Source organism: Gadus macrocephalus, chromosome 4, assembly GCF_031168955.1.
Source record: "Gadus macrocephalus chromosome 4, ASM3116895v1".
Taxonomy (NCBI): domain Eukaryota; kingdom Metazoa; phylum Chordata; class Actinopteri; order Gadiformes; family Gadidae; genus Gadus; species Gadus macrocephalus.
The window spans coordinates 13,491,007-13,512,066 of record NC_082385.1 but is presented as its reverse complement, the minus strand read 5'-3'; the positions used below and the strand labels follow the sequence as shown (position 1 = coordinate 13,512,066).

At 43.8% G+C, this 21,060-nt stretch overlaps 1 long non-coding RNA gene and 1 pseudogene across 1 annotated transcript; both read right to left on the bottom strand.

Moving 5' to 3' along the window:
- Positions 1-2,517: 2,517 nt before the first annotated feature.
- Positions 2,518-17,555, bottom strand: LOC132454870 (aquaporin-3-like; annotated as a pseudogene).
- Positions 7,187-8,626, bottom strand: LOC132456138 (uncharacterized). Its single transcript, XR_009525384.1, has 2 exons — positions 7,737-8,626; positions 7,187-7,526 (listed from the first exon to the last, which is right to left on the bottom strand). It is a non-coding gene; the product is annotated as an uncharacterized LOC132456138 (long non-coding RNA).
- Positions 17,556-21,060: the final 3,505 nt, after the last annotated feature.

Here is a 21,060-nt window from a genome sequence, read left to right as displayed (position 1 = left end):
CTGCTCTGGTCTCAGCGGAATGCTCCAACCAGCTTTGAATGCTGGAGCAGGAATGCCAACGCAGGCCGGGAAGAGAGGGAAGAGAGGGCTTCCCTCGGGGGGCTGGGACGGTTCGAGAATACTAAGAAACGCGTGCAGCTCGGACCGCCTCTCGCTGCACCCCTGAGGACCGACCATACTACTTATTTTTTTTGGGGGGGGGGGTCTGTCTCTGCTCGTATTCTATTCATTCATGTTTTATTCCCTGTGCTTCTAACGTTACAAAGACATAGTGAAACTCTGCGATAAATAAATGGACATAAATGGAAACACACACGCGTACAGAAAAACCACTCGCACAGAAAGTGACACACACACACAGGAACAAAACATTTGATCTCTCTCATAGGGACAAACACACACACACACTGACAACTCCCTCATACACAGAAACACAGAAACACACACACACACACACACACACACACACACACACACACACACACACACACACACACACACACACACACACACACCCCAACAACTAACTAACTCTCAGAATACTGGTCTTATCACTTTTTGTAGTTTTCTCTACTCTACTTAAAAACAAGCTTCATAATTCACAATGCTCCACTCTTTTTCACAATGCCCCCCTAACGTACTATAACATTTACTATACATTTGCAGGAGGACTCTGGAGCACCTCTTCAAGAAGATGAAGGCTAACCGGGCCGAATTTAACCTTGCCACTCATGGCCTTGGCCCATATGTGTTCAAGACAACGGGTGTGCTCAAGTTGCTCAAAATTGATAAATGAAGTGAGATTTATTGTACACATTTAGAATTATGTCTGTTCATTAATACAGTTTGTTTATTACATTTAATCATATTCTTTGTATCATTATTTTACAGGAAAGACACCAACACTGGTTTATATAAATAAAGGTCAGTTGGAGTGAAGTCTGCTGTGTGTTCTTCCTCTTTTTAGTTGGAAGTTCTCATGATTTGACACATTGTCCGTTGTGGCGATTTGCTATACAAGTGCATAAAGTTTGAGTTTTATGAATGACAATACAAATTTTCCCATGAAGACTCATTCACAGATAAATGCAAATAAAGTTATATTTTGAATGATAACATGAGAGAGAATATTTTGCATGATAAGTCTTTGGCGTAAGCCCCATCACGGATCCAGGACGAAGTGTGAAATCGGCATATCCTGCCAGGACTAGCAGGGGTGGAGCCTTCCCCTGGACCAGTAGACTGGGGCAGACCTGGTGGTGGTGGGGTGGAAGGGGGAACATGAAACGAAATACCTATGCAGCAAGAAACGTGTGTTAAACTACTCTTTATAAAGCAGGTGATTGGCAAATTGGGGCGATTGAATTTGAGTCCTCCTGGTAGAACGTGCTAAAGCTTACATTAGGCCTACTTCCATCCAGCGTCTGTGAGGTCATCCATTTAACTGCAGTATACTGTAGATTATTAAAAAGATTACTTGTACAAGATACAAGGGTATGAAATACTAGAACAGAACCATGATACTAAAGTAAAATAACAGGCAAAGACAAAACATGCATTTCTCCTGAGGCAGTAAATTGGATACTTATGGCTACCCATGACTATGATACTTGCATATCTGAGGCAAAACTTAAATGGAGGAAATTAAATTTCCCTCACATGATTCTAAGAGAGGGAAGGGCAACCTGAGACCAGGGCAGACATGAGAGGCCTGAGGAAAAATCTAGAAATATCTTTCTGCCCTTATACCAGGAGACATTCACCTGCCCTCTGACAACAGTCTGGAACAAATGTAGCCCTGGGACCAGAAGAGACTAAATTGCCCACAGAAAATAATGATTCAGGCTACTCTGCCCTGGGGGCAGGAGAATGTTACTTCAGCCCTAGGAACAGGAGACTAAACTGTCCCCAGACAAATAATGATTTAGGACATTCAGCACTGAGGGCAGGAAAATGTTACTTCAGCCCTGGGCCCAGAAGAGAAACTTCCCCCAGACAAATAATGATATAGGCCACTAAGCTCTGAGGGCAGGATAATGTTACTTCAGCCCTAGGACCAGAAGAGGCTAAACTGCCCCCAGACAAATAATGATTTAGGCCACACAGCCCTAAGGGCAGGATAATGTTACTTCAGCCCTGGAACCAGAAGAGACTAAACTGCCCCCGGACAAATAATGATTAGGGTTAGCCTAGGGTTACCCAAACCTAAATTACCATTGTTTTTTAATATAAGTACAGTAAAGCTTAATTAGCTTTGATAGCAGTCTAGCTATCTTAACATGTATCACACATGTAAGCTAGCACACATGTAATCACACCTAGCTGCACATACTATGCTCCATTTCACACAAAATTGCTCATCTTGCTCCAAACTTAATGACGTGGATTCAAATGGTAGCTCGTTCCGTTGTTGAGTTTGAAATTCGGCGGCCCCGCCTCCACAATTCTCTCCTGTCTTGCGATTGGTTGTCAGATTGAACCAATCAAAAACGTTTCTGCCCTCAGGACAACTTTGAGTTAAGAAAATTCCCGCGAGCGGCCCAGGCCCGCCGGGACTGGGGTGTTGCGGGGGTCCACGATGGCCAGGATACACACAATTAGTGCGGCCATTCCGATCACCTGACATAGAGCGGACATTGTGCATTGTGGGGTTTTGATGACAATTGATGATAGTTCATTTTGATTTAAAAGCGCTTTTTTATTCAGAGGTCTCAAAGTGCTGCAGGGCTCAAACATGCAAGTAGCACCAAAAGGATAAATACTAAGCAGAAACTAACTGAATCTGATTTCAAGGCCTGCCTATATAAGGTAGCCTATTTAAAAAGGAATTTAGTTTAGGGAGGTTGTAATGGTTTTGCCATTTATGTTTTTGTCTAGTCAAGGATTTTATCCAATTAATGTAAGGACATAATTAAATGGTCAGACACTACGCCTTCTAGTTTATCATTTCATCCAACGGGGAACATTGTCCCTATAAGGGAGACTGAACATCTTCATAATGGCCTATTTCTTTGGAAAATAGAGATTGGTCAATTTATTTGGTGAAAAACACAGCAGACTTTCTTCTTGGACAAAAGGTATAACCTTGTATAAAAAGAAGTGCACATCTTTCGTTCAAAAGCAGGACATCAGAACAGGATAAAGATGCTAGGCGGCATGCAACTATGTCAAGTTTTAAATAAAGCTGCATAAATCCATTTCCAAGCACCACAGGGCAAAGGGAGTACATTCCAAAAACGATCTTGTGAAGCAACTTGACAGCTATACCACCCCTCAGTGCCGCCCCCAAACTATATTTCCCAAAACAAAAATCGCATCCACCGCACTTCAGAGGACTAACTCAATAAAAAGCAGATTGAATGGAGGCGTTGCTCATTGCCTGTCTGTCAGCGTGCATGAGTACAACTTTTGTTCCGTGTAACATGCTCTCCATTTAACATAAATTCTCACTCAAAGTGTTGACTTTAGGGGCACTTTAATAGCCAGGTTGCGATTCCAGAATCACAAAACCATGATCATTTAAGTGGGGCGAGTGGGGAAGAGGACCTGGGGACTGAGGGAGTGGTTAAGAACTCCATCTGTGCCCTGGAGTCACAGTGTGCAATTCTTAAACGGGTAGCCTATGTTGTTCTTGCGATGTGATCCGGAGCAATTGGTCTGACACGGATTTAATCGTACCCTTGTCGTGCACTAAGGGACATGACGAAACAATTTATGACGCGTTTTTTACCTGGTCGAACAATCCGTTGAGCAGACTGAGATGGGGGAGTGTTATGTAGCGAAGATCCCCACCATGGCGCTGGTCGGACTGTCCACAGACAGAGTCCCCTGGCCGTAGTCCCACAGCACATCTATTGGAGAATAAGAATAAGTATTGATCTTGTGTGTTTGTTGGTGCTGCGGTGGTGCTTTTATTATCAGATTACATTAACACAAGCAAATGGGTTCAATATGGGGGCGATCACACAGAATAGTACTAGGCAGCGGCCGCACTGTTGTCTGTGGTACGGAGAGCCTGGGCTGAGCTCCCCTTCTTGTGATGCAACTCAATGCATACCATTTGAAACATGTTTACTTTGAGTGCCGGGCACAAAACAGCGCTGCTTCACAAAAAAACGTAGAAAAGGGCTTGATCAAATTTCAAACAACGTTGAGAAGCTGATTCGGGTGGTGTAGGGATAATCAAAATCAAATCAAACAAAGGCACGGCGTATTGTCCAATCAATTTCACAGTTGAATAGTTTATAAGGGCAGAATTGTGCTCGGTGCGATTGGCCCCGTTTCTCTAGATTGCTTTTTGGCAATATTATGAGCGTTTAAACATTAGACCCATTCCATCGGTGGCCATCTTGAAAAATGGCAGACATCTTGAATTTTTTAACATGGCTAACGTGCTTTTCCAAAAGAGGGGCTCTTAAGGTATATGCATATCCAGCGTAGCCATTTTGCAACTCAAGGACGCCTACCAGAATACATGCCAAATATGATCCCGGCGCCCAGGAAGGCCCCCAACGTCTGGAAGAGGAAGTAGACGGGGAACTTGGCAAAGGGCAAAGGTCAATGCCGGGTTCAGGTGACCACCTACGGAGTGCTAGCCTGGCCATTGCCAGACCAAGCTCCATCGGAGTTTGCATGTTGGTCTGGGGAAGCTGCTGTCATTTTATTCAGCACAATAGGCGGCCCTAGTTCAAATGACGCAATTGGCTGCTTGCCGTCGCTTCCCTGTCGTCATTGTGTTAAACAAGCCAATAGCGCGCCAGGGTGAAAAGCAAGCTCGGTAATTTGCTCCTGCAAATCGTATCGAAACTAGAAAGAAATGTATTGCTCTTCTCCAGACCATTCTGCAGGGCAAACTCAATTGTCCTGCAGAATGGGCGGGGCTAACCAGTCTAAAGGAGGGCGAGAAGGACAGAAACATGAGACTTTCTAAACAGGACTCCTAAAGGAGATCTTGGCTATGATCAGTGATTCATGAGCAACGAGAGGGAGAGATGGAGGCCCTCTTATCTTCTTAGAGAATACTCTTGCCCCTGATTCTCAAAGCGCGAATGCAGCGCCGAGCCCATCTCCATGTAATTGTGGGTTGCGTGGGAGACCCTGGTTAAACGGAAGGGAGGTCTCTGTGACACACACTAAATTGGAAGGAACAAATACCCTACAAAAGTCAATGTTTTTCTGAACCAAAAAATAGGAAATCTTGGAGGGGAAGTGAACTGCTCCGATGGCTCGTTCAAATGTGGGCTTGTCTACTGATGCTGGCATTCACACCCTCGTCCCGTCTGGGTGGGAGGTTTATAATTACCTTCCGTGTGTGTGTGTGTGTGTGTGTGTACTGAGACGGGAGGTGGGTCAGGTTCGATGGGGAGCACTCATACTTATAGGAAATTATAAGTGTTTGTTTTTTATGTCTTCACTTCTGACACCGTCATGCGCCGCGTTGAACGCTCCCCTTCCTCCATCTTCTTTGTATTCCTTTGACACAGCGAGTGTTTGTAGCGCCGATAACGGGCGGCTGTCGTTCTGATTGACAATCAGCGTGGGGATCTACTCCTGTAAGATAAACACTAAATACTGCACTCACCACCACTCACGTCCATGATACTGAGGAGCTGATATATGAATCCTACTAAATCTTACAGACACAAGCAACCAAACAATTGGATTCTTTGGCATATAATCAAATTCGCTCAAACATTGAATTAATGCGAGGCATCCACTCCCCCCCCCCCCCCCCCCCCCCCCCAATAAGTTTTCCTATAAGTCTCTATACACCACTGTAACACCCTCTTACCGGACTGCTGTCCACTGACGAGGATCCCAAACGTGATGGCGAACCCAAAGGCCTGGTAGACGTGAGGATGGCGCCGTGGGAACCTCAGCTGAGAAGGAACTGGGCCACCGAGCCGCAGCCAAATGGGAGAGGGAGGAGGGAGAGACCGCTGAAACTGTTCTCACCTGGACCACCAACCTGGTGGGGGGTCCCACTGCGCCCGGTCTCCTTCTCAGCCAGGGCGTGTCTCTTTTTGTTTTGAACCTCGAAGTCGTGGAGATGTTTTTGTGGGTGTTTTGGGTGTGATTGTTATTCTGTTTTTTTGGAGAGGTGAGGGGACTTTTAACATGAGATACACGACTTTAATCATGGAAACACATGCTTGAGTCTTCCTGATGTCAAGGAGGGGTTTCCCTCTCTGTTTTTCTGTGTTTTGCACAGCAGCCGCCTGCTGCTGACATCACAGAGAGAGAACAACCCAGCTGGTGTCCTCTCTGGATATGTTGTCTGTGGGATCTCAAAACGCCCGATTACACAATATCATCCGACTGCAGACACAAATGGGCGTTCCCGTGTCGTGGGCGTTCTCGTTCAGGCAGACTAAAACGCCCCCCCCCCCCCAGGCTGGAACGCCCCGTTCTTCTTCGTGGATCTAGTAGTATGGGCAGCATAGAACTGACGTTAGCACCCCCTTCTTCTTCGATCTCGTAATACGGGTACGTTAGCCAGCTAGGCCTACAGAATGTTAGCTTACATTTATGTGTCGGATCTCGGCCCACACTTTGCATCAAACTTGATGCAACACGATCATTACAGGGAGGCTCCATGATCTCATGTTCATTATCTTCTGGGTTAGTATAGGTAGGGTATTACCGTATTAGGTATAAGTGAGATGTTTGATATAGTTGTTTAAGAATATGCCCAAATTAAATAATGAATAGATTAAAATAACATTTGGGACATTATGCAGTTCAAATCCAGTTACCAGACACTATGAAGGCTCAAACAGTAGGCCATTTGACTCCAAGTGTTCACTTACTTTTCCCACTGAATGTTTTCAATAAAGACAAAATACAGTAATTGCTCTGTAACAATTAACCTTACAACATACATCGTAGGCACAAATGTATGTTATACATCGTAGGCACAAATGTATGTTATACATCGTATAGCATTTGTCACAAAAACAAAAAAGAAAGGAGTAATAAAATACCAGCATTTCTGGGCAGATACATTTACTACAGTAGTATGTACATTTACAAATGGAAGGGATTGCAAAAAAAGACGTCCCAAATAAAATGAAAAAGGAGTAATAAAAGAACATTATGCTAGGCAGACATCTTTTATGACAAACCTGCCATATGCAACGTTCCTCAGTACCAGGGGTGCGCTTGACCAATTCTTTTTTGAGAAGCCTTTGAGGCGTAGCGCAAGGCCACTGCCACAGCCTGCATTGTTGTAAATCTTTCTAACCGTTATGTATATGAGATTGTCTTTATTAAGCTTAATGTCCCCTGCCAAACTGTCATTTATATATATGGAAGGATGGAGAGGCTTGATTAGTTCTCGGAATGTGTTTGAAACCCTGTTGAACACGCCAAGCATCGCCATGTCCAGTCTCAGCGTCTCTTGTACAATTTGCTGAAGGACTTCGGGTGGTAAGAATGGCCTGTCCTCTGTTGTGCCAGAGTGGAGCGTGTGGCTGAGATGGGGAGATGCAGAGGGTGAGCTTGGTGTGCCAGCTAGTCCTGCAGGGCTAGAGAGAGCGAGAGCCGAAAAAGAGTGAAGGAGAGCGAGAGAGAGGGAGAAACAGGGATTATAATCAACCTTCAATTCAATCACACAAGCCCAGACCAACACTACCCACACCATTAAACAAAAAGGCAGTCACTGATCGATCAAAAGTCTGAGAAAGAGCAAGAGAGAATATATGTAAATAGAAAAGTATGGACATAGTATGTAATACCTTTCACTGCTTAGTGATTGGAAGGTGTGACTGAGATGGGGAGATGGAGAGGGTGAGAAGGAGCCAGCTAGTTCTGCAGGGCTAGAGACAGAGAGACAAGTGTATTGGCTACGATCTTCGTGAGCACCAAAAATAAGTAAATAGCAACATGGACACAGTATATAAACCTTTCAAGTATAAAGGTCTCCAACAGCTGTCCAACCACCACCTCCTGATAGAGAGCATGTCCCCCTGAAAAGTAAAGTTATGCTTTAAATGACTTCATAGCCTAATACAAATCCATGTTACAGTACTGTTTAGCAGTGTACTATGGCAGTGTAAATTATTGTGAAGATGTAGCCATCTCCTCCCGTAAGTGCAGTACCTGAAGACAAAGTAATGTGTATGACCTATGATGCATGTTAATTGTAGCCTCCAGTAAGGATGACTAAATTATTAAAAGCCTTATATTTCATGCTACACATCTGATTGAGATTTGAAAGAACTCACCTCACTGAAATCATATTGCTTTTGAGGGTAGAATACATTGCGTACTGAAATTAACATACAAATGAGTTAGTTGTTTTACAAACTAGTCATCAGTCATCATTTCTGAAAATAATGCATCTCACCAGCAGCATAAACACCCCACAGCTGTTGCTCTGATACTGGTGAGGTGCGTCCTGTGGTGGTAAAAGGGGAATGTGATTTGTCAATGATTCTTATTAGTATATAATGCCTATAAACTATAAAGTGATATCCACCCTCATTTTGTAGCTACATACAAAAAGTGCACAATGCACTTTCAACAAGCATTTAGCAGCAACCAGGGCCCATCAGCGTCACATAGGAACACTTCATTAAATCATAATAAACAATCTAGAGGCCTGCCTGTCTACCAGTGAATGCTACTCTACAGCCACACGTTTTACCTCGTCAGCCAAGGTCCATTGGACAAAGCATGTGCCAGGGACCAGGGTACTGAAAAGGTTTGGAAGACGTGTAAGTTGCAATTCATATATGCATCATCATCAACACGCATTCAGTACACACTACGCTTCGATTTCACCCAAGGGTGAATTAAAAGTACATGTTTTCCTAAACGTTGGTCATCAACGAGGTAATAAAGTAGTAACTAAGGGCACATCTGTCATCTGTTTTTCAGAGTGCTAACGATCTTTATTCATTCGTTGCGCCGCGACCGAACTGACAGAATTCTCTGATATGCCATGCATGTAAACATACTAGTTAGTTTAGACATACTAGTACGTTTACATGCACAGTTTAATCCGATGCGTGTGTCACCACAACGAAGCAGAGTGGCCGCGATTTCATGCCTCTTACCATGCCAGCTGACACCTTAACATCCAACTTAACAATGTACTTTGGTAACGTTAACCTTACAGTAAAATAATCGGCAAAGCCTTCGCTGCGAACTTTACCCTCTACCTACAAACCGTCTTAAACGTTGCTGATTTCTGAATAGTATGCAACGTTTATGGACGATAGCATAGCATTCGCTGCTACCGAACCATGCTTGTCACGAGTATTTATATCGGATTCAAATTCGGATACAACGATACCACAGCTAAATCAGTGATTTAAATGAGAATACTTCACAGCCAATGTCTGGAAAGTTACTACGAGGTAAAACCGCCAAAAAAGGAAGGGTAGCATACCCAGCATGCCTTGCGAAACTCACTCACCTCTTCTTGATTGATCGATGAAACGCGACAGGAACGCCTGATGGGCGTTTTTGTGTCATGACGGGAACGCCCGATGGGCGTTTTTGTGTCATGACGGGAACGCCCAAGCCTGCAGCTGGACCCTTCTCCGATTACAGACTATTTACTCTTCCCTTGGTGTGGATTCGTTGGTCTCTATGTTAATATTGTGAAGCATTTGAACTATATATCATACCCGAAATTAAAAAAAAGATTGTTGAAAGATGTTGAAAGTTACTTGTCGACTCGTCTTGAAATTCAAACTGTTTCAAATTGATCCGGACAGGTCTGAAATTGATTATCTATTTCAGGGGATTTAAAACCAGTTTTGTAAGGACATAATCTCAGTAGCATCCAGGGGTCTCATTTATAAAACTGTGCGTGGGATCGCTACTAAAAGTGTACGTACGCCCAAAAGCCAAGTTTTGCGTGCGCCAAAAGATATTCAGATTTATAAAACCCTGCGTACGCACACCGTACGCAATCTTTTCTTTATAAATCACAGACTGCATACAAGTGTGCGCAGCTGAATCAGCTTCACGTTCCGCCCTGTACACGCCCCTTTTTAACCATAAATGGTCAATGCAAATGATCTCATGAATTCGATCTGCATATAAAACAGACTCAGATGCAAGTATTATGTCTTGTCGGAAACAACGGCAGAAGTACTGAGAAAAGCAAAAAAGCGAAATTTCAAGGAGGTTGAAGTGGAGACACTTGTGGGTGAGATGGAGGCCCGAAAAGTAGTTTTGTTCGGCGGTCACGGGATTGGGATCGCCAACAACAAAAAGCAGAGTGAGTGGCAACATGTTGCTGCAGCAGTGAACTCTGTCAGTAGCACGGAGCGCACAGTCCCAGAATTAAAAAGAAGTGGTCTGACATAAAGTTACATATTTTTATGTAGCCTACCAATAAATCGTTATGGTCCCTAAAGACCCTCTCCCTCCGAATCCTGCCATTTGCATGGTCCGCCAGAAGTGCCATATGGTGCAGCATTACCACGGCGCTCACCTCTGTATTTATAGGGTTACGGTAATAAGACTGACCGAGAACACCTTGGATAATCAGTTTGTAATTACCCACGTAAAATGTTCTTGAACATAATGCCTGATTTGTCATGAAAAGCATCAAGAGTAACGGACAACGATTGTGATGAGGAGTGTGGCTTGGTTTTCCACACTTGGGATTTAATTGACATTTGATTACCTGTTTACAGTGTCACACAAATATATTATGTTATTGACACATGTTGGACAGATGCTTTATTCCATGCAGTCGCGCCGTCAGTGGACAGTATGGAGTGACGGGATTAAATATAGAGAATTTTTTTACATTTATATTCTAAGGAGATGTTTCTGGAGTTATAACTGAGAAATAACGCAGTTGACTTAAATTATTCTGATAGATGTAACGCATGATACGGGTTGAAATTAAATTAATGAAGGGCGATGATGAAACATAATCGTTCTTCTCACTCTACAATTCTTCGGTCTGACTTCAGTTCACCACCACACCATCTGTGTCGCCAATTCTCCTTTTCCTCTAAATTATGCGTACGCATGGTCCCGTCAAGTTGGTTTTTTATAGATCACAACCTTGGCGTGGAAAGTCACGTACGCCAATTTCAGCCCCGTTTTGTGCATACGCAACGGTTATAAATGAGACCCCAGAGCTGTGGAAATTCTAAACCGCCAAAGGTCAGAAGCTGTGTGCCGCAACCGGATGTCTTTGGAAAGGACATTGCCGATATTTGGATAAGATCAATTAATCTTCTAAATTAGTCAATGAATAAAAATCCTCATTGCAGATAGTGACGCATTCGCACCATACTTTTTATTTCATCCAATCACTGTAATAATAATGCAATGCAATAATATCCGGGTGATCCTTTACACTTATTAACATGTCCTTTCTAAATGAAGAATAAAATATGGGATAAAACCACAATAGTCGGCATGAAAGTTTACATCAAAAACGTAATATTGTTGATATGTGGTTTGTAAGGTACCGTCAAGCAACGCGTTGTGGTGCCTTGTTCACGTTTGTATTCATGAATCAGTGACCGCCCATGTTTAATTGATTTGGTACAAAGCAGATACCCCCTATTTGATTGTACTCTTCGATTCCCCCCAGCCTCACTTGTAGGTTGCATTGGATAAAAGTGTCTTCTCAATCTATATCGATCTATTTTCAAAACCACAAGCCCTGTACGGGCCCGTACACTCACCACCAGAACCAGGGTCCCCAGGCACTCTGCCAGGCTTTTCCATCAAGAGGAAGTGGCAAGTATTAATTTGGGCTAGCAGCTGTGAGCTACTCGATGGGTAATAGTCTGTGACTTTCTTGCTCAAGAAATGTCTGACTTAAGTATGACTCTATCTCCACCCACTCATACCCTCTCTACAGGCACTGGGATAATAAGGTCTACACCCCTTTATTTTTCCACTTGATCTCTTCCCCGTTTCTATGCTAACACTGGCAAAACAGCCAGAAAAATATATCTGATTTACATACTCGTTGGCTTATGAGCAGTGATTAGCCAATTTATTGTTTTCAAAAAAAACCACTTCACGTAAAACAATAGGCCAGAGCTATAGAGAGAGAGAGTTGCGACACGCTATGATCTTGCCGACAGGGTGGTCACGTGGTTGTCACGTGGTTCATGTAAGCCTCAATAGTTCCAAACACGCCGCGCTGTCAATGATATTCTATGGGGCGACAGCAGAGATTTCAATATTGAATGGTAAATATGAATGAAAAAAACACATACAAGTATTTGTCTGACTGTTATTGCATATTTGTAAATGTCAGTTTTACATTTAGAGTGGTTTGGGGACAACTGAAAGCTACCTATAAGTATTACTTAGATACTTTTTTAAGTTTGAGGGAAAGCTTCACGTTCGTGTTAGCATACTATACTGGCTTAACCTTAACTAACCTTACATCTGTATTGAAATCAAAGTATTCAAGATGTTTTACCATGATCATTTTAAGATATAAGCCACACAAAGTATCAAATATATTAAAGAATAACAACTCATTACGCTTGGATGAATGAAATAGTATTTTTTTTTATTAAACAATTAGTGTGACAAGAACAAGTGAGTGCGATTGTGTGAACAGATTCAACAATGGACACAGCAGGGAACACTATATACTTCGGGCAAATATACTATAATTTATGCCATTACAATACTTATAATAGCCCTGAGCAAATTCAAAATAGGTTTAGATCAATGGTCATACCATGGTTGGCTGTGCAACGTGTGGATGCTCCAATCGGTCCGAGAAGGGTTGCCACATGTATGGCTTCCCCAAGGACCAAGAGCGCAGGAAGAAATGGATGGCAATGGTCAGCCGTCAAAACGTACAAGTGACAGGGGACAGCAACAGTCAAAAACTATGCAATGTAAGTAATGTTCACATCACTTGCTAGCATTTCAAAAGGGCATAATAATTCTAAGTGTAGAGAATTATGACTTTTCAATGATATTTGAAGTGCAATGGAAACTGATCTTACATGCCTACCTACAGGTACACTTTGAAGATGACCAATTCACTGCCACAAAAAGAGAAGGGATGTTGATGTTGAGGCCCGATGCCGTCCCAACAGTTTTCATTCATCGCCCTAAGCCGAAGAGGAGGAAACCCCCTTCTGTGAGGGTGCCTCCAGAACCAAGTGCAACGAGCCACACATATTGCGCCAAATTAAACTTCGGTATGATCCATGCAGCTAACAATATTCCCCATTTCATGTAATTTAAGGATAGACTACACTCCTATTGAGATTACATAATTTATATTTGTAGTTTAAAAAACAACCAGAGGTCAGGGATTCTCTGAGGATTTGCACACAATGTAGATAATCGACACATTTCTACCCAATTAACAATTGCCGGTAGATCCATTTATACATTTTATTGGTTTCTGATTGTGGCAGATGATTCAATTCACATTACAGAAATGTTTCGCTTTAATTAATTTTCTTACATTGCCTTACATTGGAGATGTCAGTAGTTGCAAATCCAAAGGCAAAATACATATAACAGCAACATTACCTTGTAATTGTTACGAAGATTGAGGGAGAAATTGAGGTGGATTTCAAGAGCGATGAAAAGGACATGACAGGAGACAGAGAGAGCAATCAAGAGGCCACTTTGCCAGGGGCAGGTGATTCAGGGGCAGGTGATCCAGGGCCAGCTGCTCCAGGAACCAGACTGCAAGGGACTGATGGGGCGACTGTGGAGGACCTAATAAGGCAACTAGAAAAGTTAATGATAAGGAGAGCAGAGAGGGCTCTTGTAAAACAAAAAATAATCAATTTGGCACTAAGAAAGAGAAACAATTCAGTCAACAAGAAGTTAAAACGAAACAGCCATACAGGTTAAATTCACTGCCCATCATAATCAGCATTTTAGAAGCGGCAGCATCTGGAGGGCTTCATGTGCTGAAAATCACCCTTTCCAGGATATAATTAAACTAACACACTGTTATTTCTACTAGCTATCGCATCATAAAACCCGTCCTTAAATCAACCTAAATGATCCTAGTAATCCAACATAAATAACTAACTAAATAAAAGTTAGATTCACTACTGAACTTCGTAATTGTTGGTGTAGATACCTTCACCTGGCGAAGTCGAGCTAACAAACCAGCAGGCAATCGGACGTCTACCAAGATAAAAATATATATAATTACGCTGTGCATATTCAAATAAATATCAGTATATGCATCCTAAAGGACCTCTAATACAATAGACAGTTGACAATTAAAAAGAGGTAGCTATTTAATCAATTTACCCCTGGAGATATCTTCAATCACAGGTGGTGAAGTTGAGCTAACAAACTAGCAGGCAATCGGCCGTCCACCAAGATAAATATATATATAATTACGCTGTGCATTTACAAATAAATATCAGTGTATGCATCATAAAGGGCCTCTGATACAATATAGACAGTTGACGATTCAAAAGAGGTAGCTATTTAATCAATTTACCTCAGAAGTTACTCGACGGCCAGCAATAGAAATGAATGATCTCCTACGCCGTAAAATGGTTGTTTGGAACTATTCGAGGCTCCATAACCCGGAAGTAGGCGCTACAACGGAGTACAATGGAAGTGTCGCCACTCTGTTATATCTACCACTCTGCAATAGTCCAAATGCACACCACATGACATGGCATGATTAGCATAATACTGAATTAGCATTAGCATATCTATTAGGATAATTTAATTGTCGACATAATATCACATTCTGAAAGGATTAGTGGACATCAGTCTTTTGAGAAGTCTTTTTAGTTGTGTTGGGTGGTGGCGGCTCTCTGCTTCAGCGACTGTGGATCTTTTTCAGCCACCATAATAAAAGTAAGGAAGCCAGACATCCAAAAAAGACAAGCCCCACTTGACTTTAGGATTTAAAGCTATCTTTTTTTTCTCTGCTGTGAACAAGGACACAGGATTGACACCTTTGATAATTGAGCTGATAATAACTTCAAGCCATTGCGAGATATTCTCCTTTAGACGGAGCGTGTGATGGGCCATAGCTACTCTAAAGTTGCCCTTGGCATGAGCTCTTTCTTACTGCTTCTTGTGAAAGAGGACGTTATCGAAAAGGCAGATCGTCACCGAGCATGAGCAACAGAGTGGTGTCTCTGAAAAGGAACCTCAATTCCTCTCATCATCCTTTCTTTGAAAATAAATCCCTCAATACACATTTGTCCATTCTCCCAGTGAATAACTTTAACAAACAAAGCACACATACTTCACAAACCTAGGATTTGGCGGCAGTCCTGAGCTGCCGGACTGCTGCCGAGCTCCCCCCGGAGTACACCCGCCGGAGCTCCCTCCCGGAGTACACCCGCTGCTGCTGTCGGCAGCAGTCCGGCGGGGGGAGCTGGGCGGCAGTCCGGCGGGGGGAGCTGGGCGGCAGTCCGGCGGGGGGAGCTCGACGGCAGTCCGGCGGGGGGAGCTCGACGGCGGTCCGGCGGGGGGAGCTCGACGGCGGTCCGGCGGGGGGAGCTCGACGGCGGTCCGGCGGGGGGAGCTGGGCGGCAGTCCGGCGGGGGGAGCTCGACGGCGGTCCGGCAGCTCAGCTCCCAGAGTACATTGCCGATCTCCTTCCATGTCGCGGTTCAATATGGACTTCAGAGGGTCAAGGCCAAATTCCTTTCCCCCAATTCTTCTCAACCGAGATAACCCCCACTACAAATCTTTATTTGAAGTACCAGAGAGGTCGGACACATTCTTCATGATTCATAATATCATCCGAGGCACACATAGATTTTGGCTCTGATATTAGATATAATGTTATATAAATACCTATATATTATATAATATTATGTATACATAGAGCTTCAGGAGTCCGCACACGGTAACAATCCCTCCTCCTCCTGTGGTTCACTCTGATAGCTCATGGGTCAATGGGCAGCAGCTCATTTGCACGATGAAGATACAAACACCAGAAACAGCGCATTCTGAAGGGACATGTTTTCTGGAACTCATATACTATGTTTACTTGTTGAGAAAACACTATAATATGTCTCCTTTTAAAGCTTTCAAATCCATGCTGTAGGCTTAGTTTGATCAATTGCCTCCGGAAGTTTGATCACTATTAAAAAATGTGTCTGACATTTGCGAATAGTCAGACGGTATGATAATGCATACGCAGCCTGCGCTAGAATCCCCCGAGTGGTTCTCAAACACGTGGAGAGATGTTGAACTTGATGCGAGCAGAAAGGGAAGGTCAGACGAAAGCAATTGCTTTAACTGACAACATTAAGAAAAATTACTTATTGAAGATGAACGAGCGCAGTGAAGTGTAAGACTATTATGAATCGAGCCAAAGCCCAAACAGTGATGAGGCTCCTTTTGTGGGACTGTAGTCGATCAGCCGAGTACACGACACAGTGAAGTGCTGCAAATATTTTTCACAATGGGTCACCAGTAAATACACTGAATTCTCATTTTGTGGGTGATCTTTAAACTATGTTTAGTATGATCAAGAGGGAGGAATGTAGAATGTTGGTGTATTTTAGTGTCTCTCTGTTGTTCATATTTCTAGTCTAGGGACAGGCCAGGGCCTCTCATACTGATCGCTAGAGTTTTTTTGCATGTCATTCAAGTGATTTGTTCATAGTTTGTCAATGTTGATACGTGTCCTGAATATAACTTAAAACGTTTGGTTTGCTCAGGGGTTTTGTTTTACGATTTGCTGGACAAGGAGTGAAACCGTATTTGTATTGATTTCACTGGTGAGGTTACATGAATCGCTAGTTTTTTTGTGTTATCATTGTTTTGATTCCCGCCGTGGAATCACAGATGTTGTTTTTTAATCTGAGAGGGAAAAAAGTGAGCCATCATCTGGTGTTGGCATACCGAGCTCCGTGGGAGACGTTTATTCGTTTTTTTCTAAGCAGCGATTGGTCGCTAGTTTTAGCTTTGCATAGGATAAAAAAGATAGGAACAATACCGAAAGGTAAAGGCAGAAAGAAGGCAGACAAGGAGGAAAAAGATAGCAATCAAAGTCCCAATGCGTCTGAACCAATTGAACAAGCTTCTTTTGAATTGGAGGTTAGAGATATTTACATTTATTCAGTTAGTGAGACTCTGTCTAGATTCTTCAACGACAGACATGATTTGCAAGGAACCGAAGAAAAACTTTGCATAACATATGAGATAATGACTGACCCCCAAACTAAACGCTGGCCAATGGAATCGATCTGGATGGTTTTCAAAGCATGGATCAAGAAGACTAGACGAAATGAACCAATCGGGTTGTCACTATTGTCTCAGTGTAAGCGCTACTTTATTAAGCATGTCAGCAACAAAAAAAGAGATGAATTGGAAAAGACAACTGCTCTGAAAAAAAATAGAGAGCAAATCAAACTGCTTGCCGACGAAATTCGTTTGTTAAAGGATGAAGCGACTCTGAACAAAGAGCAGAGGAAGTTGACAGACCTACACACGACGCTGGTCAGACAAGGAGTGATAGCGGCCCACCCCCTCGACTCAGGGCCCTCTGAGGGGAGTGACCAAGGCAAAGGAGGAGGAACCTTGGGAGGAGCCTATGGTCGCATGTACCCCACACTGCCATCGTGTGGCCCAGATGGGGAATACATCTTCCCGATGCAGCCATCGACGCCATCTGGTGATTTACAGGAGTCGAGACACAGTGTTCTTTCAGACATCAACAGCTTTATAGGCGAGTACCCGGTCATCTGCAGTACTCCCCACGTGCCACAGAAGGGAAATCCATCTGCCCCACCTGACTATGCTAATTATGATGCGACCCAGATCCCACAACAATTTCCCCCACAACAATTTCCCCAATTCTCCCCTGTCCCACCACATTCATTCCTTCCACAACAATGTCTACATCCGAACCCCCCGGTACAACAACCCCCCGCGGAGAGGTCTGGAGCAGCAAATCACTCAATGGAGGATTTGATGACAACATACAATCACAAAGGCCATTTGAGTTGTTGTTGATTGAATGTTCTACAATATTCTACAGCAAGGTAGGTTTAATTTTCAATGATTGCACGGGCATAAACCCACTAGTGAAGAATACTAGTACACACACACACACACACACACACACACACACACACACACACACACACACACACACACACACACACACACACACACACACACACACACACACACACACACACACACACACACACACAGTGGCATCCCGCCCCGTAAACCTCGGCCCGGACCAGCCCGAGGGTTGGTCCTGGATGGCCGTTACCACCGTCACCCACCAGCCGGCGACGGAGAGCACCGACCGAACCCCAATCAGCGTGATTGGCCGAAAGCCGAGGAGCCACTATAAGAGGACTGACATTTGGGCAGACCAGACGGGAGCGAGGAAGGAGGAAGCGCTCGTGTCCACGAGAGGCTAGAGGCCCACGGAGGCCCTAGAGACCGCGTTTACTTTGTTTGATTTAAGTTGTCTGCAATAAATGCCTTTAATGGCTTAACCCACACTGCCAAGCGTGATTTATACCTGGAACCCGGCTCACTCGAGGAGCGGGTTGCCACAACGCACACACACACACACACACACACACACACACACACACACACACACGGTAGCCTAGCGCGCTGAGTAAGCTGCACTTTAGGAGCAGTCCTCCAGAAAGCGGCACAAGAACAACCCAGACGCATGTCACGAGAGAATGTCAATAGCACTAAGACAGGGAGAGAAAAGACAGCAATGAAAACGAGGTGTACGGATGGATTGGACACGAGAAATAGCATTCGCCTCCAAGCCAGAGTGTCTCATTTGCCGTGAAGCTTGTGGCGTTGTGCGAGGAATACATTATGAAAGAACATTATTTGAGCCAAAGCTCAGTACGTTGGTCCTGGCCTTTACACCCCACGCAGCAGAGCCCCCAAGCTTCACAAATGGATAATGGTCCCGCCTGTTCTTTTAGGCGGATCTCTTTTTATTGTTGAAAATATAACTTGTTAGCGCCGCAACCCTACCAAGCTATGGCTCTGCTACGCACAGCTCGTCTTTAATACCAGAAGGATGTGAAAGATTTAGATTTGGGGAGGATTTATGGAGCGGTTATGATACTCCAATATAAAAACAAAATGAAACAAGCACTTGGACGTCTGGCTTGATTTGGATGCAGCACTGGTCAACACATTGTTTGGTAGCAAGGACCTGATTTAGTGCCTGGAAGCACTTTTGCTTATATATTGGCCAATTTTTATATCTAACCATCACCATCAGCCCCGTGTGTGAGATTCTGTGAACTGTGACTGTGGAAGGTTGCCCGCTGTCAGAACGCAGAAATAATCTGTTTCCTCACTCCTTCATTTCCGTGCCGGATATGATCGTGACAATAATTGCTTTTTATTTTTCTACTTTTCCCGTCCATCAGAACTATTTCGAGCCGTTACGGGTAGCGGTTGTTTGTTTCCTCTCAGATTAGGCCATGCATTCTTCTGAAGGTTTTTACTCTTTATATTCCACTGCAGGATTGCCCCGCACAATGATTGGCCCATGAATCCCCCCCGCCGGAGCACCATGTATCCGATGTGTGCACAAGCTAAGTAAAATCCGTCTTGTGAAAGACAGGCGGGAGGAGCCATCTATTTAATCCCACTCCTGTGATTTTATGATTTAAAATCAATCCAAGACAAAGCAATGTTTTGTTGTGCACTTAAAGACGGCATAAAAACAAAGTCTGAGCTGAGATCAACAGCCTCAGCCCACACACGAAGCACCAATGATTACCGTGGCGGCGTGTTAATCAGCATAGACTACTATTTTAATATCCAATCATCTCCCCTCCTCCACACCGGCCGTCGGTGGGGAGCGATTAAGACACAAAATGTATGCTTGTTTATTGTATTGGTCTGGAGATATAGGGCGCGTTGAATAGCATGTGTCCATGGAAACGTGTGTGGACATAGAGGGGCAACTCGGTATCACGTGATTTTGTGCTAATGCGCACAAACGTTAATCTATTGAAGCGTGTTCCAGAGCACGATAGTCCGACTTTTTTCGTGCTACACAGAACGAAATGTAAACCAATGCATTCTGAATGGGAGTGTTCTCAGACAATGAACGTGCTCCACAAAACGGTACGAGAGAGAGAGAAAGAGAGAGAGGGAGGGACAGAGAGAGAGAGCGAGAGAGATGCAATAGATTAACGTTCGTGCGCATGAGCACGAAATCGCGTGCTACCGGGTTGAGAGGGGTGGGTGTCACATTTTTTCCGGTCTGGTTCTTAGTGCGATCTCATAGGAGCCCTCTTCTACCCAATCATTCCCTGTGGCCTCACAACAAGGTGGAGTGTCCACTCAGATGCATGGATGGGTGAGTGAACCACTACACCCGACCAGATGATGCAGTACACCAACAAACACCAACACTTCCTTTCAAAAACATGGCATAATATTTGTGAGAAGCTCCCATTCATGGCTGATCAGTGTTCACGCTGTAGTCTTATTATTGTGTCTACAATGTTCCGGTTCGCACTGATGTAACCCATTACCGAATCAGGCGTGTAGATCATGAGTCAAGAGATGTAATAATAACAGGAATTGACTCGACTATGACTCAAAGAACAGTGAATTTTTTTGGCATCGCAATTACAGGATTACAAGAAGTACAGGATCTTAATTTTTAGAAACATCTGTCAATTATGGATTGTGGAAAATGTGTATTTTTGATGCCGTTTGACCAAACGGGTTAATAAGTGCGTTCATTTGTAGCGGATGGTTGGATTGTCTTTTCAAGCAGTCAGCTCAACCGTGTGTGTGTGTGTGTGTGTGTGTGTGTGTGTGTGTGTGTGTGTGTGTGTGTGTGTGTGTGTGTGTGTGTGTGTGTGTGTGTGTGTGTGTGTGTGTGTGTGTGTGTGTGTGTGTGTGTGTGTGTGTGTGTGTGTGTGTGTGCGTGCGCATTCGTGTTTTCCACCTGATACAAGTCTGCTCCACAATAAATAGTACGGTAACATTGAACCAACACGCAGCCGCAGACACAAAACTCCTCAACCCACAGTCGGTTAAAAAGGATCCACAACATGTCTGTTGACCTTTCCACATTCTGTAGTCCAAACCCATTATGTATCTAGCTACTGTTTTCCACCATAGGCCTAC